This window comes from Kogia breviceps, chromosome 3 (assembly GCF_026419965.1).
Source record: "Kogia breviceps isolate mKogBre1 chromosome 3, mKogBre1 haplotype 1, whole genome shotgun sequence".
Taxonomy (NCBI): Eukaryota; Metazoa; Chordata; class Mammalia; order Artiodactyla; family Physeteridae; genus Kogia; species Kogia breviceps.
In genome coordinates, this window is record NC_081312.1 from 49,894,856 (window position 1) to 49,918,432 (window position 23,577).

Consider the following 23,577-nt stretch of genomic DNA (forward strand, 5'->3'; position numbering starts at 1 on the left):
CCCAAGTTTACACAATCAGAACAATGTTGAGCAATGTTGAAAAATGTTGATTTCACAGGAAATCTCTAACTGTGACTCTAAAACATACACCTCAAGAAAGCCCCTTGAGCAAAGGCAAGTCTTGAGAAAGCCATCATCTGACACAAAAAGACAGTGAGTAAAAGAGACAGAGGCAAGGGAGCCGAGGGGCAGATTCCAGACCTTGTCACTGAGTTTGAAGTGTCCTCCCAGAGACAGAGTGAGGTCTGAGGGTCTCTGAGGCACGTTGCCCCTCCCCCATGCTGAGACCCGTAGTCGCAGCCAATACTCGTCACCCACCATAAAGACAAAGGCCCACCTGGCAGCGCACCAAAGGAGAGCCAGCCTCCTGGGAGGTGCTCTTGGTTACCAAGCAAGGTTGGGACCACAGAGAACAGGCTGAGGCATCAGTATTCCAGACTAGAATTAGTCAGGTGGCCCCCAGTACCCGTGATCAGAACTCCAGGTGATCTCTCCTAGGGAATCCATACTTTTGATTAATAGGATTCATGCCAAATAAATGAATCTCCACGTGGTTCTGTGAGAAGACCACTGATGTGGAAATTGCTCTTCCTTTTCTCCATACCTCATGCCTATTCCCTATCCAGTCGTCCATGGATTCGATCCATCATTTCCAACATTCTTAGGGAGTAAAGGAACCACTGCCTTCTTTGAAATCAGTATCCAAATTTTGGAAGTTAGTTTCCCTTTCATTTAAGGATCCACATTATTCTACATAGAGACTATACAAATTTTTAAAAAAGAGGAGCCTATTGTCAGAACACCCTCAAATTTCAACAAAGGGAAAAAAATATGTGGAGGGATGATTACAGACCTAAAAACTGAGCTCTGCCTTACATTCCCCCACAGGGCTGAAATACTCTTTCACTCTGTAAAAAAAAAAAAAAAAAAAAAAAAAAAAAATCCAAGCAAAGGCACTGACTTGTGTTCTGCACTGCCATGAAGATAAACAATAATTGGGTTGCCGTCGTGAAGGGCTGCTTCATAGCAGCTACGGCCCTTCGCCTTAGCATCCTCCCCACCCCCCACCCCGGCAGCTAGAAACTGTGTGCCTGAAAAGCAAGGAAAGGTTTCAGCCAACATGGACAGAGAGAAGACTTCTCTATCCTTGCCAAAGTCTGAAACCCTCCTTATGTCAATCAGATACATATTTATATGTTTATATACTATTAGAATACATAATGAATGATTATATGTAAATATTCAATATATTTACATACAATTATTTATCTGCGTAATATATGCACATGGTAAAAATTAAAATATAATGCCACAAACGTCTTATAATGAAAACCACTACTGCCTTACCCCACCTCTCCCATGCCCAGAGATAACCCCTTTTAACCATTTACTGTTTTAGTTCTTCTGACTCCTATACCAATCATGCTTCCAAGACTGCAATTCTTAGGTGTGGTTTATTGAAATGCAATCCACTGGGTGGAAACAAGTAAAAGATAATAGATATTTGCCACCTGCTATTGGTTTGGCTGAAGAAACAAATTGGAAACAAATTAAAGGGAAACCAGTTTAGGTAGGAGAAAAGAACTTGAACATGAAATTAAGCTATTCTACTCAAGAAACCCAGTGACCTTGTGATTTTAAACACCTGAGTGAGCTCCAGTTCCTCCACCTTGTTAAACCAATGAATGAACCCTGCTAACACAAACACTGCCATATGACATGTCACCAGGAGACTTGGAGAATTGGCCGTGTGATGATAAATCTTCAGCCCCTCAATATTTTTTTATTTTTTTTTTGCCACACCGTGTGCAGCATGTGGGATCTTAGTTCCCCAACCAGGGATCAAACCCATGCCCCCTGCAGTGGAAGTGCAGAGTCCTAACCACCAGACCACAAGGGAAGTCCCAGTCTCTCCATCATTTAGAGGCAAAAAGTCTGACATCAAACCCCAAGGCCTGAAAAAAAAAAAATAAATAAATAAATAAGGGCTTCCCTGGTGGCGCAGTGGTTGAGAGTCCGCCTGCCAATGCAGGGGACGCGGGTTCGTGCCCCGGTCTGGGAAGATCCCACACACCACGGAGCGGCTGTGCCCGTGAGCCATGGCCGCTGAGCCTGCACATCTGGAGCCTGCGCTCCGCAAAGGGAGAGGCCACAACAGTGAGAGGCCCGCATACAGAAAAAAATTAAAAAAATAAATAAATAAACCCCAAGGCCTCTGTACTGCGAAGATGGGCATTGCTGCCAGCTAGATAAGCCAGTCATGAGGACAACTGACTAACCAAACAAGGACTGATGGGGCAAGAGTAAAGAATAAAGATGTTTTCAAATTCCAACAGTATTAGTGGAACTGTACCCTGCAGATTAGGAAGAAGTATGTGAACCCATCCATACTGGTTCCTAAACATTCTGTGATCACATGTTTAAACTCAGGGAGATGAAATATAAAACAGGGCACTGGAAAACTGGCAGCCAAGAACAAGTAGGTGAACCAAACAGAAGAAAATATTGAGATCAGCATAGCAAAACAGACAGTAGGATGCTCATGGCCTTGATGGACAAGTATTTATGGAGTGCCCTCTGCCAAGCACTGTGCTGAGCAATGGAAACCCACCAACAAAGTCCCCCACCTATGAAGTTATTGTCTCATAAGAAAGAAAAACATTAATCAGATAATCACACAAGCACTTATTCAATTACAGTGGGGATAAGTGCAGTAAAGGACAAGCACAGGTTGCACTAACATATGCCAAAAATGGGGGGTGAGGAAAGGCTTTCCTGAAAATTGCCGTTTAAAATGAGACCCAAGAGATGAGTAAGCAGTTAGTTAGGCAAAAGGAGGGAACAGAGGGAGCAGAGAGAGAGAAAGAAATGTTGCAGACAGAGCATGGCTTCTATACACGGAGGCCAGTGGGTCTGGAGCAGGGTGGGAAGGGGGTGAGGAATAAGGCAGGGAAAAAGAAAACTTTTTCCACAGTTTTCAATCACATCCCAAGGCACCTGAAAGACGCCACACTCCAACATAAGATGCCTGAAAAGCAAATGCAAGCAAGTCAAGCTTCAATATAAAGGGAAGGTGTGTGGAACAGCTTCCTCCAAGGAACACCGACCTCTCCCCAGGCAAGTAACACAGCACTGCTCACATCTGCCCTTTTGACATGAAAGCCACACCCACCAAGCACCCCAGGGTCCAACCAGTGCACTCACCAGATTCCCAGAATCACCCTAGGTTCAACTTTGATGTAGAAATTCACTGTGTGAGGAATCTTTAACTCCGGTTTCTTTAAATCCACAAGAAATTGTGCTTGGCTGGAAAGTAGAATTCATTATCAACTCCCAGAATCAAATTCCATGTCCTTTAATCACAATCAAAAAAAGTAATTAGCCTCATGATTGACATGTTTCTAAGTTGCAAGCTACTACACTCAATTCCAAGCAAAGTATTTTATCTTATAAACTAGGACTAGCCCGCAAAAGAGTTGCCCCCCCCAAAAAAAACTAAAGCTAGACTTAAAAATACCACCAGTGTTATAGCCCCTAATGGAGTTTATTCAATCTTCATCCCCGTTTCAAGTGAAAACAAAGGAGACTATTCACATAAAAAGTAAGAGGGTCTAGAAGAAGGTAATGAGTATTTTGCTACTTAAGTCATGAGTTACTTTTTGCACTAAGTAAAACCTAGTCATTAGCCATAAGCCACAAAATGTCCAAAATCAACATACACCTGGACACATGCAGGTGAGAGCATCACCTGTGTGCTAGAAGAACTGTGTGTTGCACTGACTAACACAGCACTTGGTAGAAAAAACACGGGAAAATAGATTTCTCACATCAACCTCTCTCTCTCTCTCTCTCTCTCTCTCTCTCTCTCGATACAGCAAGAAGAGGAAGAGAAAAGGCACAGAATACAGGAAGCAGTAAGGTATACAGATTAATGGCCAATTTGAAGACTGAGCTCCTGAATTGAAACCCTACCCACAAGGCCATATTTTTCTATCTATCCCAACAGTTTGCAAGGATTCATCCTAGACCCCAAAGCCAATATTAAATAGGTTTCAGACCATTTAAGTCTAGCCACAATTTTATAACTGACATATCTTTTTCATTATGCCATAACTGTAAGGGCAGTAAGTTCTCTATTTGGGAAAAAAATATAAAGGCAAATTCACAAAAGGTACATACTCACAAAAGTTGAAAAAATTCAACATGTGCGTCAGAGGAGGGAAAATATGTTCTTTTAATGAATTACATGTAAAGCTGTCACACAGAGTGGCAATTTTTCTTCTGAGTGTTGAACAGGAGTATGGGAAAGATCTGTAAGATATTGTGAAACAAACAAGGTATTCAAAATCAGTCCAAGTGTTGTCTTGGTTTGTTTCTCCTTTTAACTTCCGAATCGAATTTCACAGACTGACACTGGGAAATACAGGCAGGTTGGCATTTAAGCAAAATCCTTTACAGAACTGTATGTAATTAGGGCAGATCCAGACCAGGCACTAAGGGAGAACCGGGAGAGAAAAGCAATAAGTCAGGGCCCCTACCAGCTGCTCAGAAAGCCCAGGTATGACAGGACAGGAGGGGAGGGGACGTGGATGTACTCGCGTCAGACTTGTTTCCTCAGTGTACCCCACAGAAGGCCAAGGCTGGACCCCCAAGTCACCAGGCTGTTTTAACAGTTGCCTCAGTTTTCAGTCACATCGTTCAGTGCTGCATGTGCTAGCTATTATTAGTATTAGTCTAAAGCAGTGAATGAATAATCGTCAGATTCCCACCCCCCTTCTGGCTGGGTCTTGGGAAGCAATGAGACAAAACCCTCACATCTGAGGTGACATTCGTGGTGAGCGGGGCCAAGAGGAGCAGCGTGGGGTGCAGGGGAGGACCTGGAGGCTGGACGCAGCAGGGCCTGGTCAGGGAATGGGACACGGGGGGCCATGTGCATCTTGTTCATTCTACTGCCGCCTGTGACACGAACCATCCAAACTGGGGGCCACCAGCAGACAAGTTACGGTTTGTCCATGAGGGCTCACTCAGGCTACCTCTGTCTCTAGCCACATCTCCCATGGGGACTGAGTGTCTCCTACCTTTGAGAAACGAGGGGCACAGGAGGTCAGTGTCACCACCTCCTGCTCCCAGTTTTTGTCCACATCGTCCATGACAAGAGTCCCTTTCCCTACTGCGAACGGTCATTGTGAAGACCATCAGTGTAATCAAATCGTGAGGCTGTAGGGGATGGAAAGCATTTCTGATGCACTGTCTCCCCTGCCCTGATTCCTCTGCTAGACCAGAGGCATCTTAGAAGACAACTGTTACTACCTCTACTTTGCAGATGAGGAGGCTGAAAAGTTAAGGACCCTTCCCAAGGTCACACAGCCAATGAATGGCAGAGCCACGTGAACCCAGGTCTGTACAACCCCAGAGTTCCATGGTGATCTCCAGTGAGATGTCAACAGTCCTGGTGAGTTCTACTTGTCATCCTTGAAGCAAAAATGAGCCCCAGGAACAAGGCTGGGCTCTGGTAAAATTCAGCTCTTAAGAGTTGTTTCAGGATCCTTTTCTCCCCTTCTGCACCCTCGCTCCTCTCGGGGTCCCTCCTTCCTCCCACTTTCTTCCTTCCTGCTCCCGTATCCTCAGAAGATAACCAAAGTCATCAAAGAAAGACCTCTAAAAAAATTCTGCCTCAAGTGTTAATAACTTAAAAATCAGGGCACTTATACGTGTTTGGAAAAGGCATGGAGGCAGAAGATAACGAATCTCTGATGAATTTCCAGCAGTTCTGCTGGGAGTGGAAAAGATAAGCAGGCTAAGGGTGATGGACAGCTCTTCAAATACATCAGCCATGGGCAACTGCCTACACATAAAATCAGCAAGAAAGAAACGAAAATGATTGTTTCATACTTTAAAATAGCCTCCATGAAGGTGGTCAGAAGCAGAGGATATGGCTGTTCTGATTTTAGAGATAAGAAATCAAAACCCAGAGAAGCCACTTTGAGCCACAGATCAAGCCCAGACCGATGAGCAGAACTGAATTCTTATGCTCCCTTCCAGTTGACTGGCTCTGGCTTTCTTTCTCCTGACTCTCTGAACTCCCACTACCCTGCCTGTTAGTCTCCCGCTAAGTTACCTTTTGCGGGTAGCAGGGGGCTTGGGAAGCAGGGGCAAGAGAGGGAAATATGTTTCTGTTTCTAAAGAATAATTCATACAGGACCCTTCTCTCATATAGCTCTAGGCACTTCTGTGAGAATCGCTGCGGGGAGAAAACAGAATGACCACATCCCTCACAGCATCAATAATGCACAATGGCTCCTTTTAACTAGGGGGCTGTCAGTTTGACTTCCCCTAGATCAATAGGGGATCAAAAGTCACCAGTGGCTAATAGACCTTATTTGAGCAGAGGATGCAGTTTCAGCCCAATCCTCCCTCACGGCCAGCACATCAAACAGCCACCTTGATGCTTTGGTGTTCTTCGCCTGCCCTTTGATTCGCTGTGGCTGTAACTCCACTGCATCCCACAGGGGCTACAGAACCTAACTGGATGATTCTTACTGGCAAAACGTGGTGGAACCAGCTGCTACAGGGTGAAGCATTTCTCCTTCATGCTCAGAGGTACCAGCTTTGGGAAGCCCAACTCTTGACCACATTTGGCAAGACGATTCCAAATATTAAGACATGCTACACATCCACCCTGTGCCCATTCATCCCATCAACATGTATTGATCACCAACTCACCAAGCACCAAGTTACATCTGTGTTCTCCTCCCTTCTTTCCTCCCAACCAAACCCTCCCTTTCCTTCACATCCACTCAAGTGTCCCTCTTTTTTCAAAGCTTCTCTAGACAGATCTTCTCATGGTGACGTTTCCTCTTTCCACACCTCCCACTAATTATAATCGGGGCCTCAGCTTGACCCTTAATTGTTCTCTGATTGTTTTCCCACCATCAGTCCTGTCTCCCCAGTGACAAGAACCACGTGACAGATAATACTTTTACATTCCACTCTGCCTAGCACAGGGCCGAGCTCCATAAATACTCATTGAATGAAAGGTTGAGAACACAAGGGAGAGTGTATTTCTTTCATAAGGAAGAAGGAAGCAAGGCTTATTGGTAGCTTTGGGGGACAGGGGAAGGGACTCCTTCTCTGTTTTGAATTATTGATACAACTGAAAATTAATCAATGTGAGCTCCCCAAGAGCAGGGGTTTTGCCTGTTTTATTTATGGCTGTGTGTCCAGGGCCTAGATGAGTGCCTGATAAGGAATGGGATATCCAATACTCTGGGAAGGATGGATAAGTTTATCAGCCTTCTCATGGGGATTTTCTAAGCACTAGCTAGAAAAGTAAACACTTGGGATGAAATAGGGAGAAATGAAGGGGAAAACAGCCCTTCGGCTTCCTCCAAATTCTTTCCTGAACATGGTTTCCATTTTTCTGATTTGAAGAAAATCCGTTGCAAGTGGAGATTTACTTTCCTGGGCCCATCCATCTTCAGAAGCAACTACATCTGATGAGACTTTTGTAAAATAAATAAATAGATCCCCAAGGCATTAAAAAATAATCACTGAAAACATCATGGTTAAATGTTCTCCCTGAGTCTCACAACATATCACAATAGATCCACAGCTACAGACTGTTCCAGGTGCACAGCAAGCCCTCCATGAATGTTTGCTGAAATAACCAGGCTCCAAGAAACAAAAGGGACTCGGGATGCTGGATATCAGTCTGTGCCTCAGCAAGGCCTAAATTAGATCAGTAATTTTCTGCTCAGATGAAGAAATGCCCAAGTATTTTATTCTTTCACGAAGCATCTCGAGAATTACTTTTAGTAACTACGAAGGCAAGTAAGGGGCCCCAAATCCCCATCTCCACTCCACTATCAACAAAGTGGGCTGTTCTCTAAAAGCGTGAACTGCAGCTTTGATTCTCTACCAAATAAATGTTGAATTATCAGCCATCCACTAACAGGTGGTAAATGCTAACTTTCCCAGAACAAACGTATCTGGGAGGTAAGGCCCATGATGGTGAAAAGTGCAGCCAGTCAGGACATTCTGACTGGTGTTCAGATCCAACACAGAAAGGGGTCTCCAGTCTGCACCGCTGGGCCAGGAGAGGGCCGCTCTCCGCTTCCTGCCTTCAGCCACAGCCGGAAGAGAAGAAAGGAGATTGGTGTTTGTCTTCACCACTCAGACATTCCAAAGTGAAGTCTCCTGTGCCTGGATATGATTTTTGGATATCTTGTAATCAGCAAAAATTTAACAAAGCAAAACAAAGGAATAGAAAGAAGAAAGGTAAACAAAACTGCCAATACCTTCCCACACCAACAAAACAAAACAAGACACGCAGTCTTTTGGGTCCAAGGTCTCCAACCAATACCTGGCTTCAACGCAAACAAGACTGTCAGTACTTTGCTGGTCGATTGAGGTAGTCTAAGATTACTGCTCAAGCCAAGGATTCATGGAAGGAAGAAAATGAAAAACCTGTGCTGACCTACACATTTCACATTTAGAGGATATAAGAACTAGGCACAGGCAATGATGCCAAGTTATGGTTTCAATGTACCATGCATCTCTAGCATTATGGAGAGGTGCTCTTTAGACGCCAGACGCTTTACACTCAGGGAGGTGGCCTTCCGATCCTTCTCCATCTACACAGATAGGCCCTTGACCTAACAGAATGCCTTCCAAGACGACAACACCGATTATTATTGTCACTATTATTATTTTTTAAAATCCGTCCTGCTGTTAGTAAAATGTCAAGGCAGATAAGAGATTGGCACAGGAACCTGAACCAGCTTTCTGGAATCTCTAGTTCAGAAGCCCCAAAGGCATATAGGTTCCTGAAAAATCAAACTCGACAGTTTCGCCGGCGCGGGTAGGGGTTGGGGCTGAGGATACAGCCGTCCAAGAGCTCTGGGGGCCTCCGAAGCCCCGGGAGTCAGCGCTCGGCCACCAGCCCTGCGTCACCGCCCCGCGGTACCCCACCTGCCGCATTCCGGGCAGCCGGAACCGGCGGGGCGCTGCCGGGTCGCACAAGGCGCGGCGTGCACTCACCTCAGGTTCCACGCGAACATGTGCCACCACGCGCGCAGGCAGCCCTTCTCGTCTATCTCCATCCCGCGTCGCGTCCGGATCCGCCGCCGCCGCGGGAGCTGCCGCCGGTAGCCCCGAGCCGCGCCCCGGTCACTCTCCTCCCCCGCGGGGGTGGCGACCCGGGGGCCCTGCGGCGTGTGGCGGGGCGCGGCCGGGGGCGAACTGCCCTAGCGCCCCCGACGCCACACGCACTGATGTGTGATGGAAATAAGTGCTCTACTCTTCTAGCTGGCTACGCGCAAACTTATTTTCTGTTTTATTCTATACATCTCTGAGTGTGTGTGTGTGTGTGTGTGTGTGTGTGTGTGTGTGTGTGTGCGCGCGCGCGCCCTGCGTGGAGTAAAATACATTTCTTACTGTTTCTTTCTATGATAGTAATAAAACAAAAGTCTGAGAGTCGCAGCTTTAGAAGATCCTCCTGAAGGACATATGCTTTCCTCCACTTTAACCCTTCTTTTTTCTTTCTCCCTTTTGTTTTTGTTTTTCCCTTTTTCCCTGAACCTTCCCTTCCCAACCCCTATCTTCTCCCTCTCTCTCCCTCTCTTCTCTCTCGCTTTCCCTCCCTCTCTCTTTCTCTCTCTCTCTCTCTCACACACACAAACCTGTCATCATTACTGTAGTAAGAATTTCTTTAGCTCCCTTCCATTGATTACTACTTTATCTGTCCACAGGGTTATGAACTACACAATTACTTCATGTGTCCAAATGCACTACCTTTTGGGTGTTTTGTTTACCTAGCAGCAGGTAGCAGAAACCTCCACCTCCAGCCACCCTTGTATCAGGAGTTCAGGCTTCGAAAGGTTTGGCAGGGATGCGCTTACATCGTGCACTGTCTCCTGGAGCAGAAACCGTCCTTCACCGGAACTGTTCCAGGGAAGCCACGGGGCCAAGTGTGAGGGCAAAGGGGGACAAAGGGAATGAAGTTCCATTTGGAACCAATTTGATGCCAGCACCAAGACTTCATCTGGGAGACAAGGTACAACCTCCCCAGAGGGAAAAAGTGGGTCTCATGTGCCTGAGCTGTTGGGCCTTTGCCAGCTGAGCAGAGGGCCTAGCAAGGACTGCCAACCCACAGAAAGTGCATAGGGACCCATCGGCTTGGGGCAACTGGCCAGTCTGGAGGAAAGCACCAACATCTTTCAAGAAAGGGCAGTTCCCTTCGAGAACTAGGCCATTTCAGATAACTGGTCAGACAAGGGGGAATTTTGTTCACCTCTTCTTGTCATTTCTCTAGGAATGTCAACTTTTGGATGCACATCAAGATAGAAGAGGAATCAGATTAGGAAGGACCAGAGGAATCTGAGCCTGCCTGATGAGCCAGTTGCAGCTGGGTCACACCCTGCATGATGAGAAACGTTAAGCCAACGTCAGATTCCACCCCCGGAGTCATCCATGAAATGGGTCTGGAATCTCATAGAACTTATTCAGGGAAGCTCCGGAGGATATCCTGGGCAATATCCTTCACCGTGGAGGTGAAGGGTTCAGAGATGGCAGGAACTGGGGGAGGAGAGAGCAGCCTGCTGCGTTTGGTCCCAGCTTCTATTTCCATCTCTTTATTCAGGCTGAGAGGTCAGAGGCCCACGTGCTGGTTGAGCAAACAAAGTTGTAAGTCCCAGGTCTAAGGAAATGGTTGAAATGCTCAGCAAAATCTCTGAAGTTAGAAATAACTATGGCCCATTTTTTTTCTAAAGACTGTATAAATTAAAACTCTAGGAGAACTCTTTCCCCAGCATTAATAGCCCCTTTTCAAACGGCACATCCTGGATATCAGAGAGCAGAGTCTCTGAAATGATTTGGCAAAATCCGAAAAACAAGTGATTCATTTATTTTTTAAGCACCTATTTCCTGAGTACATTTTGGGTGCCAGGTACCACATTTGGCGCTATGGGGATACAAAGCAGGATCCTGCGTGGTAGAGAGGCTTACCTAAAGATAAATGATAACACAAAATAGGGATGGAAGAGTGCCCTCAGGACAGAATTCAAGTAAGATGGGGGGGCAGGGCTGCCAGGGCCTGGACATGGAGAAAGGGGGTGACTACAAAGGGACATTTTAGGGTCATGGAAATAGTCTACATCTCAGGTGTGTCGGTGATTACATGACGGTACGCGTTCACCAAAATTCACTGAATTGGAAACTTGCCAAAGGTGAAATTGACTAAACATCAATTATACCTTAACAAAGCTGACTTTTAGAAAAGTGACCTGCGCGGGAGGGGGTGGGGTCAAGATGGCGGACGAGGAAGACGCAGAATTCGCGTCTCCTCACAACTAGGGCACCTAGCAGGCACCGGTGGGGGACCACAGACACCGAAGGGGACGGGAGGAACCCTCAGCGACTGGGTAGGACCTGGGGCAAGGGGAACTGAAGGGGGAAGAGAAGTGGAGGCGGTGGTGGACTGGCGCCCCTGAGGGGCGGCTGGGGGAGGGGAAGGGATCCCACGCCTGAAGAGGGAAAGTGGGGGACCATTGAGAGGGCAGAGGATCCAAAGGGAGCGTGGCCAGGTTTCCCCTGCCCACTTGGGCCCCTGGGAGCCTGCTGAGATCCCGGGCCTGATCCTCTGCCCACCGAGGACCCTTCCAGCCCCGCGGGTCCTGAGGGAGTGGGAGGGAGGGAAGGGGAGCAAAAGTAAAGGCCGGACCAACGGGACCAGCGCCCCCTGAGGGGCTGCTGGGGGAGGGGAGGAGTTCCTACACCCAGCGGGACCCACCCACGGTTAGGGGTCCAGCAGGACGGGGGAGGCCCTCGTCCCCGTGTTACCGTATGCTAACACGTATGTATGGAATTTTAAAGACTGGTACTGATGAACCTACTGGCAGGGCAGGAATAAAGACGCAGACGTAGCGAACAGACTTGAGGGAAGGGGGGGGCGGGAAGGGGAGGCTGGGACGAAGTGAGAGAGTAGCACTGACATATATACTCTACCAAATGTAAATTAGATAGCTAGTGGGAAGCAGCTGCATAGCACAGGGAGATCAGCTCGGTGCTTTTTGACCACCTAGAGGGGTGGGATAGGGAGGGGGGGAGGGAGACGCAAGAGGGAGGAGATATGGGGATGTATGATGTATACATATAGCTGATTCACTTTGTTATACAGCAGAAACTAGCACAACATTGTAAAGCAAATATACTCCAATAAAGATGTGAAGAAAAAAAATAGAAAAGTGATCTAAAAAATGTACAGATAAACTGCATAAACAAACATGTCTTTTCTGATGTCATAGAAATGGAAAGAGAAAGCTGTGGGTACAAATCAGAAACCAGTAGTTGAATGTTATTTGCACTTCTAGCAGAAAAAGAGATCTCATTAGAGATAGATTAATTTTACCACCTCAAATTATTCTAGAGAAAATGAATGGGGGATAAGAACAACTGTCTCAGCTGCCATACAGCTGTGGAGGTAAACCACTGGTGATAGAGCATTTGAAGGTTGAAGAATTAGCAGACAACGGGTAACTGATTTTCCATTATTTGGAGAATGTTTTTTCTTGAAAAGAGAGTATTTATCCACCTTGAATTTTCTTCTTTTTTATTGAGATATAATTGATATATAATATAATATTATATTAGTTTCAGATGTACAACATGATTCAATATTTTTATATATTTTGAAATGATCACCATATTAAATCTCATTAATATCCATCACCACACATAGTTACAATTTTTTTTCCTGTGATAACTCTTAAGATCTACTCTCTTAGCAATTTTAAAATATAAAATACAGTGTAATTAACTATAGTCAAGCTGTACATTACATCCCCAGGATTTATTTATTTTATAACTGGAAGTTTGTTTTGTATCTTTTGACCCCTTCACGCATTCATCCATCCCCATCCCCACCTCTGTCAGAAACAACCAATCTGTTCTCTGTATCTATGAGTTTAGGTTTTGTTTGTTTGTTTTTCGATTCCTCATATAAGTGAGATCTTTATCTTTTGTCTTTCTCTGACATTTCATTTAGCATAATGCTCTCAATGTCCATCCAAGTTGTCACAAAAGGCAAGATTTCCTTCATTTTATGGCTGAGTAATATTCTACTGTGTATATATACATATATATGTATATCACATTTTCTTTATCCATTCATCCATTGATGGTCACAGCTTGTTTCCATGTCTTGGCTACTGTAAAGCTACAATGAACATTGGGGTGCATATATCTTTTTGAGTTAGTATTTTTGTTTCCTTCAGATAAATACCCAGAAGTGGAATTGCTGGATCATATGGTCGTTCCATTTTTAATTTTTGAGGAATCTCCATACTGTTTCTCATAGTGGCTGCACCAATTTACATTCCTAACATCAGTGCACAAGGGTTCCCTTTTTTCCACATTTTCCCTAACACTTTATTTCTTGCCTTTTTGATAACAGCCATTCTAAGAGCTATGAGGTGATATCTCATTGTGGCTTTGATGTGCATTTTCCTGATGATTAGTGATGTTGAGCACCTTTTCATTTACTGCCGGCCATCTGTGTGTCTTCTTTGGAAAAATGTCTGTTCAGATCCTCTGTCCATAGCTTTATTGAGATATAATTCACATATCATAAAATTCACCCTTTGAAAGTGTACAGTTCAGTGGTTTTAGTATATTCACAGAGTTGCACATTTATCACCACTATTTAATTTTAGAACACTCTAATTCACCCCTAAAGGAAACCCCATACCCCTTGCTGGGTCATATGGTAATTTTATGTTTAATTTTTTAAGGAACTACTAAACTATTTTCCAAAGTGGCTATGTTGTACAGTCCCACTAGCATGAGCCCTACATAAACTACTGCCTTGCGTTTTCCCATTCTTGTCCTTTTCACCCTTTCTCAACTTTCCATACACAGATGTGGGATACTGAAAACAAAACAGAACAAAAACACAAAAGAACAGTTGCTGTTGAGGTTGAAACAAAACATTAAAGGGAAGTTTGAGGATAGTCCCAGAAGACAGGGAGTGAGTCAGATAACCAACTTACTCAGATCATTTATTTTTCTATGTTGTTTAGGTTTTGTATTGTCTTAGCCTATATCAGATCTAATTTATAGTTAACATATATAACTATATATAGTTATATAGTTAGATTATAGTTACAAGAGTGGATGTTGGGTTATTCTCATGGTCTTGGATTTGAGCATGTTGATATGGGCTTCCTTTTAGCAAAGGAGGTGATTTCTTTGAGAAGAGAGAGTGATGAGAGTTGGACTAGAAGTGCCTCAGTGCCTTCTTTCTTCCAAAGAAAGCTGCACTTTCGAAGACATAGCCCAGAGGTTCTCTTGTTCCTTGGCAAGAGATGGAAGTTGGTTTTCCCATGTATCTGTGGAAGGAGTGAGCCAGGATTAAAAGCCAGGGGTGAAAACTCCTTCTTACATCTCTGGATGCTCCTTTTCAAATTCCACCTGCCAGTCCTTAAAAGTTAGTTGTTCTGCAGGCTTCCTTCATAGCCCTGCTTCTCTTGTGTTATATCAGTGTGTCCAAAATCATGTTCAATTACTTGGGGAGCTCTCGGCTACACACAGTAAAATAAGTTCCTTTGTCCAGGAACTCAGGTCTCAAAATCGTTACTTGGCTAATGTTCTTTGAGGATCTCGAAGAAGGAGGTATAGAATGCAGCTTGTCACTAAATTCACCTCCTCCCCACCCTCCTCCAAACCTGTTCCTCTTGCAGGATTCTCCCTCTTGAAGAACAGCATCATCACACACCAAGTTCCCCAAACCACAAACTTGGGACTCACCGTTGATTCTTCTGCTTCCCTTGGGCCCAGAATTCCCTATAGGTGATTTCTTGATGTGATATCTATTTATTTAACAAATATTTACCGAGCACATTTAATAAAGTATCTGGCTTGGGAAGCTTACACTCTAATTGTAAGGACATGACAGGATCTACACAGATGAAAAGCTAAATATCAACATGAGTTGTGTCACCAGATAATAAGTAAATGTGTATTACAGATAATGTCATGCTGCAGGCTCAGGGAGAAATATCTTTTTAGGCTGAAGAGGTCAAACAACGAGTTCAGGGAAGTACTGTTCTGTTGCTTAGAAACAGCTTTGGAGATGGGAGATTATTTTATTATTTTTTTAAAATACTATTCATTTATTTTATTTTTTAAAGTATATATTTTATTTAATTTATTTATTTGGTTGCGCCAGGTCTTAGTTGCGGCAGGCGGGCTCCATAGTGGCAGCTCGCCGGCTCCTTGGTTGTAGTATGTGAACTCTTAGTTGCAGCATGCATATGGGATCTAGTTCCCTGACCAGGGATAGAGCCCCCCCCCCCCCATTGCAAACATGGAATCAACCACTGCACCACCAGTGAAGTCCCAGGAGATCCCATTTGCCAATACTCTCACTTTACAGAGAGGAAATGATACTCAGTGACACCAAATGATAGATGTTATGCTGCATTCATTCAGTATTTATTGAGCACCCACTGCATGCAAAGGCACAGAATGTACTACACTTACTCAAAAGAGCAGGCAAGGTGAGGCTAATTCTCCAAGGGCACCTGGATCTTGTAGGAAACTAAACCTGCGTCAAAGTGTCCCAAGGGGCAGGGCTGTGATGGCAAAGTGGTGGGACCAACTGATAGTTGTAAACTTGGTTATTGGTCCTTCCACTAACCCTTCAAAATAAAAGAATTAAAATAGTTAATCACGAGTTAGTTATTTCTGCTTTGTGAGCAATCAGGGTGAAGGAATTTACCACCACCTACAGTGTCCTGCTGTCTCATTAGATATCCAGGTAGGAGATTCTGAAGCAATCTTTACCCTCTCCACTCGAGGGAAGGTGACATCGGAATTCTTGTGAAGTGGAAACACTGTGGTTGATTTCAGGAGGATACAGACTGGGAGGTGCGGAGAGTCTCATCACCAAGGATTTTTTTTTTTTTTTTCTTCTACTTGCGTTATTTTTTAAATGACCCTCTAACAAATTCAGAGTAAGGGCACTTCATGGTCCACATTCCAGCCTTAGGGAAAACAGTGACATGGGGCTTTTACTCCAGAGGAATTCATACAGGAAAGGCTAATAGCTCAGGGAAGAATATGTAAAAACATCTTGAAAATGAAGGCACATGCATGGAGAAAGTGTTCAAGACAGGAAAAAAGTCACAACTCTGGAGAAATAAACAGGAACTGACTTTCCAGTCCCAGAAGACTACATGTTTCCAATTCTGGGCTTTCTGGGTGCCAGACATTAGTTTGAAATCATCTATGTCTCAGTTTGTAGAATCTCCAAAGACAGAAAGAAGCCTCACTTCCTTAGTTCCCCTGTTCATGCCCTGAGTGTATGTGTGCTTTCAGCACAGCTTGAAATTAGCGTATTTTTTCATCTTTGCCTTTAGTTTTTTAACAAGCAGGGAGAGACCCAAGGGGACCTGGACTTGCATGCACCTTGGACTGCAAAGCTGTGTCTCGGGTAGCCTGAGGCGGGTCTTCATTATCCTCACCCGAGCTGGGCATGCGTGGAACACCCCGCCCCTAGAAAGGAGTTTTAAAATCATATTATGTAGTGTGAAATGCGATCATAGATATGAAAGCTCTTCTTTGAAGTTAAAAAAATTTTCAGCCCACAAATGCACAGTATTGATATTATTTATTAATGAGTGTATTTGATGCTCTCTGTCCGGTTCCTAGCCATATTCAAATGCATTCATTTAAAAAGACAATCATCAGCATTATGGCTTACAGACTAACGTAGAAATTTAATTACTAATATATACACAAATGTACTCCCTGAGGAGGCCACGCAGCCACTCTCTTCTACTTCACTGCCAACCAAAAGGAATTAAAAATTGATGTCAGCAGGAGATTCCCTCCATTCCTTATAGTGTGTAAGACAAAGGAATGTAAGAGGTTGTGGGTGGAGGGCGCTCCTCCCTCTCCTGCCTGCAAAGCGTCAAAGAGGATAGGAACTCCCAAAGGAGCCCACCCCACCTAGCAGTCACAAATGACTTAGCAGACACCAGTTCATTAATCCAGATGTGAGTGTGAGTAGTATTGTGAGGTGGCCTGAGAAACAATTTTTAAGCAGAAAGGCTATAGTGTTTAACAGGCAACCCTATAGTCTTGCACTATAGGAATTAGGAATCCTTGTGTTTGACGTTGCCTGTCCAGTTTGGAACAAAATATCATGCATGCAGGCTACATGTATCCCCAGCACGTAGCATAACACCTGGCACAAAGCAGGGGCTCGTAAGTAAATGAAGGAGTAATTGAATAATTGCAAAACTTGAATCTATCTGTACAGCAGCCAGTCCGGTGCCACACAATTCCAATCTTTCCATCGCATGTATTCTCGATAGGCCCTTCTGGCATCCTCTGATTCAAATCTATAAAATTCTGAACTGCGTGATGATAGGAAGGAAGAATCCAAGACTGGAAGGTCTACTGTGGAAGCCGTCGCAGGGTCCACTGCCTTGTTCTCACCTTCCCCACCCTGAGCCAACTTCCCAGCTCAGTATAGCCATCATGCCCTGCACTACCTTTGACCCATCTGAGGATTCGACAGGTATTCCTTCTCTTGTGCAATCCCACTCAACGAGCATTCATCAAATGCCAACTGCACGTATTACACCCTGCTAGGTACTGTGGGAGAGAGCAGAAATATAAGATCAGGGCCCTGATCTCAAGAACTAACATTATAGTTAGGGAGACTCTTCATTATTCTGCATTTATTCTATAGGCATTTGGAGCATATGTACTTAGTACCATTCTAAGTGCCTGGGATTCAGTGTTGACAAGACAAATATCTTCCTTGCTCCCATGATACTGACATTCTAGAGGGGGAAGACAAAAAAGCAATCCTACAAACAAATAAATACATGACAAAAATTCAGATAAGAGCTACCAAAATGAAATCAGGTCATAGAGAAACTATTTTATCTGAGATCTTAGTGACAAGACTTGAGAGCAGACTTCCAACCAGAGGAAATAGTAAGTTCAAAGTCACCCAGGTGAGAACACAAGCTTGAGTGTTCAAGACCCAGCCGGAAGCCCTGGGACAATGGGAAGAGATAGGAGACAAAGTGGGGTAGGCAGGGGCCAGCACACGGAGGTTGTGTCCTTTGCTACTCAAAGTGTGGTCCATGGACCAGCAGCAGCAGCAGCATCACCTGGGAATTTGTTTAAAATGACCCCCAATCTCAATTTCCTTTCTTTTCAGCCAAAGGACTATCAACTTTTATTTGTTTCATTTTATTTTATTTTTGCGGTACGCGGGCCTCTCACTGTTGTGGCCTCTCCCGTTGCCAGAGCACAGGCTCCGGACGCGCAGCATGGCTCACTGGCCCAGCCGCTCAGTGGCATGTGGGATCCTCCCGGACCGGGGCACGAACCCATGTCCCCTGCATCGGCAGGCGGACTCTCAACCACTGCACCACCAGGGAAGCCTGACTATCAACTTTTAGATGGCATATATCTGCCTGCAATAAAGACCACTTCTCCAAACCTCCCTTGCAGATAGTTGTGGCTACGTGACATAAAGGGAGTGATAGATGTGACTTCTGGAAATGTCCCTAAAGGGCATGTTTTCTTCTTTCCTGCTCTCTGGATACAAATTTAAAGGCTACTTCTCCAGCAGCTATCTTGGACCATGAAATGTCTTTGAGGATGGAAGCTACCCAAGGCCAAACAGCAAGCAGAGAGCCCATGTCCCTGCCCTGAAAAGGCCTTACCAGCCCTGAACTGACTACCTGTCAAATTCCTGAATATAAGAAAAAAAGAAACTTCCATTTTCCTTAAGCCACTGGTTTTTTGGAGTTTTCTGTTACTTTCAGCTGAACTCAATCCTAACTAATTCACACTCTTTATCATTATTTCTCTTACAGAACTGTACATTTCCCCCAACCTTTAAGTAAAATCGATAATCCAAGAAGATATACTGCATTTATCCTGTAGCTTCAAAAAACTCCCACTAAGCTCTGACCCACCCCTGCTCCTCTACGGTCACACATACAGCAATCGAAGCAGTATGGTCCCGGGTGGACACAGCAGAGGTCAGTGGCAAAGGCAAAGGCACAAGGCCAAAGGTCAGCTTGAGCTCCAGGTCCTCTGCTGCTTCCCTCCTGAGGACACTGTGGGAATGGACCCCTCCAGGCTGACCTGCTAAGCCTCAAGTCTTGGTGGCATTGGCCCACCTACTCTGAAACGTCTAAAATTGTGAAACAATCAACAGATCTCTTGCTCTGTTGAAGCAACTTCAACCTAGACTGATAAAACACTTCACACCAGGTCTCTATACATAGAAAGAGCCTAATATTTGAAAAATTGGAGGACTGACCAACTGATTCTCTTCAATGGCAGTTCAGTAGGCAGCTCCATCAACAGCCCCCAGAGCCACCTCTGTTAAAGACACAAAACAGTGTGCTTAAATGCAAATGCAATCTCAAGACATTCCCTCCGGCACTCACATTCAGTCAAAGATAGTTACCCCAGAGCTGCTTCTATATAGAAATTCTGAAGCCTCTGCTGCCGGGGTTCCCTGCTGCCTTTGCAAGACATTGCCTGGCACCTTGTCTCTTACAGTTAAATGTCTACAGATGCACCAAAACTGGATATCACTGGAGATACAGGATAGATTTTGGCCCGAGCAATTTAAATGGCCCAGAAACATTGGACTTGTATCTCAGTTTGTATCCCATAGTTTCTGCCTTCCCCTCCGGAGAGGTAAAGCTGATCTTGACCTTAGTTCACAGGATCTGTGAGTGAAGGAATTACGAAATGATGAACATTCCACCAAGAGCCCTTTTTTCAGTAATCCTGGCTGCCCATTCAGACCATGCCTTTCACAACTTTCCTTTGGGAGTAGACATGGGGTTGGGTCTAAGAGAATCTGCCCCAGTGTGTCCTAGGTGGGCACTGAACTTGACCAAATTGTTTTGAAGGAGGTAAAAGCTGAGCCCACTCCCTCAGGGCTATTCCTGGATTGAACAGTGATTCATAGACATAAGATTCATAGACATGCGCTCAGGAACCACAGAAGGCTGCTTTAGTAGGCGACTTTGGGAGGTGACACCAAGGCTGCCATTGCAGTATAGGAAGATTCCGGGATGCATATTGGGAGTCAGTGGCCATCTTCTCCATGCAGGTTGAGGAGGAGAGTGTTGCAACCTTTCTGCAAAAGGTAGCAGCCTCTTAATCTGTTCAGGATGGAAGGCATTTTCCAAATTCCACCCACGGCAACATGATATTCTTTATGGCCCTAGTTTCTATGAAGCAAGAAGCAACTCAGATAAACTACATAAATGAACCAGAAGCAGGAAGAATTGGTGCTTAATACAAACCCCCCAGAGGCAGCCTAGTCCACATCAAAATGGGGATCCAATCTCTCCGCTGAAGACAAAGGTACCAGGTGGGCCCAAGGAGGTTGCACTTTGATGTAGGTTTGTTTGAGCCCTGTATCAGAAATTATCTCACGTCGGAGACTCTTTATGCAAACTTTCCATCATCCTGAATATAGGATTTCTATTGAATGCTATAAAATAAATCTAATGCACATCAATAAATAAATCATGTGGTTTCTCTGGAAGGGGGTATCCTTAGTAGGACTTATATCGCTAATATAATCATAACCACTCCCTCTCTGTACCGTTTATTGTCATGGGATCAAAACGACTGGTGGAGGGTTTCCACCATCTGCTTGCAGAACAGAAAATTGTGTTGTGATGTTTAGATAAGACACGCGGGGGCAGCAGTGAGCTGATGAGGAGACATAGCAATGGTGACACTTTTGAACCACAAAATTTGACTCTAGACGTTAAGATGCTGCCAAGCTCTATTTAAAATCATTTAAACCAAACAGAAACACTTTTTTTTAAACTTTAAAATTAAATATTAGAAGAATTTACTCTCCTGGCATATGTTTTCTGCTCCCCACGAGTGCTTAATATTTGTCCTACTGCCCAAACGTTTTTGCTTTTTCAGTTGACAGTGATCTTTTTCAATCCATTTAGGAGTTTGATCATTTTAAAGCTGAGAAACTTCCTCCTGACAAGTCCAAGTTGAAGCCCGGGGGGCGGAGCAAGATATCCCAACGTCGGGGGCACAGAAAGCAAGCCCTGGGTGGTGCGGAAGTTCACAAGGCCCGCCTGACTGGAGAGCCCACTGTGGCCCAGCGCTGACGTCGCAGAGCAAGCCCGTGGCAAGGGCTCCTTTTTAAGTAGGGGGACGTGGCGGCACTTCCTCTTCTCCAAGGACAGGTTCGTTTCATCCCCGCCTATCTGAAACCAGAAGAACAAGAATCAGTGCAGGGTTCGCTTTCACTGCTGGAAGGAGATTTTGTAAACGAAGGTACCCCAGCCAATCCACCATCACACCCCAAAACGGGGTGGCAGTGAGACAGGCCTATAAGCAAAGCCGTGTTTACTGAGGGCAGGCTGGTCCTCCCGAAGGCGGCGTTGGGGAATGGTGGGGGGAGGGGGAGGGGGGAGGAGGGTCTGGGCTCTTCCCCACGTGGCCCCAGAACAGCCTGGCCAGGAGCCGCCAGGACAGCCCCTCTCACTGTGCCCGACAGGAGGCCTTTGGCAGGCTGTCAGGCCGGGTTTTATTTTTAGGCTCAGCGGGGGCTGCCCTCCTGCTCCGGGGCTTCCCCCTCGCACAGCTGTTGCTTCTGCTTTCCAAAGCCCAAGCCTACAGGTGTTGTGCTTCCCCTTGCCTTTGGCCGTCGCAAGTTGGAAGAGTAATGGTAGCTTTAAAGGGGAGGGGGGGAAGAGGTTGCAGGGGGCCGAGATTCCTGCTCCCCAGCCCGGCCTTGCAGCAGTCAGCCCTCCATCCTCCCCTGAGGATCTCCAATCCAGGCATTTCTAAACCAAACCATGGGGACTTCCCTGGTGGTCCCGTGGTAAAGAATCCGCCTTGCAATGCAGGGGATGCCAGTCTGATCCCTGGTCAGGGAACTAATATCCCACATGCCTGCAGGGCAATTAAGATCGCAGGCCACAACTACCTAGCCCACGTGCACTGGAGCCTGCTCACCACAACTAAAGAAGAGAAAACCCGCAAGCCACAACTAGAGAGAACCCCGTGCCACAATGAAAGATTCCCACATACCACAACTAAGACCCAATGCAGCCAAAAATAAATAAAATTATCATAATAAAATAAATAATAAATAAACCTTTAAAAATAAATAAATAAATAAACCAAACGATCCCAGGCCCAGGGAAGGTGGCCTCATTTTCTTGAGCATGCTGAGATGCCAGGCCCTTCTCACTACTCTGAGTATGGGGCATTTCACTTGGTTCTCACCTGCTGAGAAGCCAACAGGAAGAGCAGAATGTGGGCTCAAACCCCAACGCCTGCTTCCCCTCTGCTCCCACACCACAAGCCTTCTCAGATAAAAAGGGTTCCTTGTATGTGTTCTATTTTCAATAGTTTCTTTCTTCCACTATTAGAAGGCGGGGGTGGGGGGTGGGGAAGCATGTTTATTGCAGTATTTCCATCCAGCATCTCTCTGGGCAAATCTAGACCTATTTTACGATTCTGCTTTTTTGAGCATGGCTGCAGCCCTAGAGACATGTGACTGCCTGTGTCCCTGTGTGTATTTTAAAATCTGCATGGAAGCAGAGGTTACCTATGGGGAGTAGGACTGGGGGATGAGGCTGTTTTGCGTTCTTATTTTCCACCCTTCTGTATTGTCTAATCTTTTCCCAAGAAGTGAATTATTTTGTAATGCTCAAAAAGAAAAGAATGAGGACAGCTCTAACTACAGACAGAGCCATTGCCTTGTTGGCCATGCCCTCAGGCAGGACTCCACCCAGTAGGGTTTTCTCTTCTGTTCTTAAAAATATGCTTACATTCTTGCTCCTCCTGTTGAAGTCCCCTTTGTTAAGCGTGTTAAACGGCTCTGGTGTCCCTAGACACCCATTTCCTGAGAGCAGGCTGAGGGCTTCCTTCCTCCACCCAGCATCCTGCACACACCTCCCACCCATACACTACTTTTTCCTTTTCTTTTTCAGAAACTCGATGCTATCGGGCCCAAGAATTGGCCAGGAAAGGTCTCAACACAGACAGGATCACTCAGAAAAACAGTAAGATAAGTCTGTGTGTTGTACAATACTTTGAAAAGCAAATTGTCAGGAGAGAGGAACATAGCCAGCTCTTCTTTAACTCTTTGTCCTTTGATTTGTATTTGCTCTTTAATCCAAACGCTTGCTGAACAGCTACCCTGTGCCTGGCTCTAGACAGTTCCTGGGTTAGAAGGGAAAGAGCCACAGTCCCTGCAGGGAGGACCACACATTCCCGAGCAGAACAAAGGCAAGTGGTGAGTTTTGGTGAGACAAGCAGGCGGGGGACGCCGTAGAGCCCAGGGCCCAGCACCGCCCAGCCCTGGTCGTGAAACTTTCCAGGACCGGGAAATGCCCAAGCTGAGTGTTAAAGGACCAGCTGGAGAAGCAGAGAACAGGAGGAAGGATGTTCCCCGTGAAGGAAGAGTGAAATAATAACAAGGTCCCTCTGCTATTGAGCTTTTAGGTACACCGTGGCCCTGCTTTGAACCTTTCACATGTA

General features: G+C 45.4%; 2 long non-coding RNA genes across 3 annotated transcripts in view; both read left to right on the forward strand.

Moving 5' to 3' along the window:
- The first annotated feature begins 5,344 nt into the window (after positions 1-5,344).
- LOC136793792 (uncharacterized) lies at positions 5,345-11,292 on the forward strand. The gene is made up of 3 exons (XR_010839559.1): positions 5,345-5,452; positions 9,820-10,054; positions 10,313-11,292. It is a non-coding gene; the product is annotated as an uncharacterized lncRNA (long non-coding RNA).
- A 9-nt stretch (positions 11,293-11,301) lies between these two features.
- The window catches only part of LOC136793791 (uncharacterized), a 43,955-nt gene continuing 31,679 nt past the window's right edge, over positions 11,302-23,577 (forward strand). For both annotated transcript variants that reach the window (XR_010839557.1, XR_010839558.1), the window contains exons 1-3: positions 11,302-11,420; positions 21,024-21,269; positions 23,028-23,099. This is a non-coding gene — a long non-coding RNA (uncharacterized lncRNA). The remainder of the gene's footprint in view (positions 11,421-21,023; positions 21,270-23,027; positions 23,100-23,577) is intronic.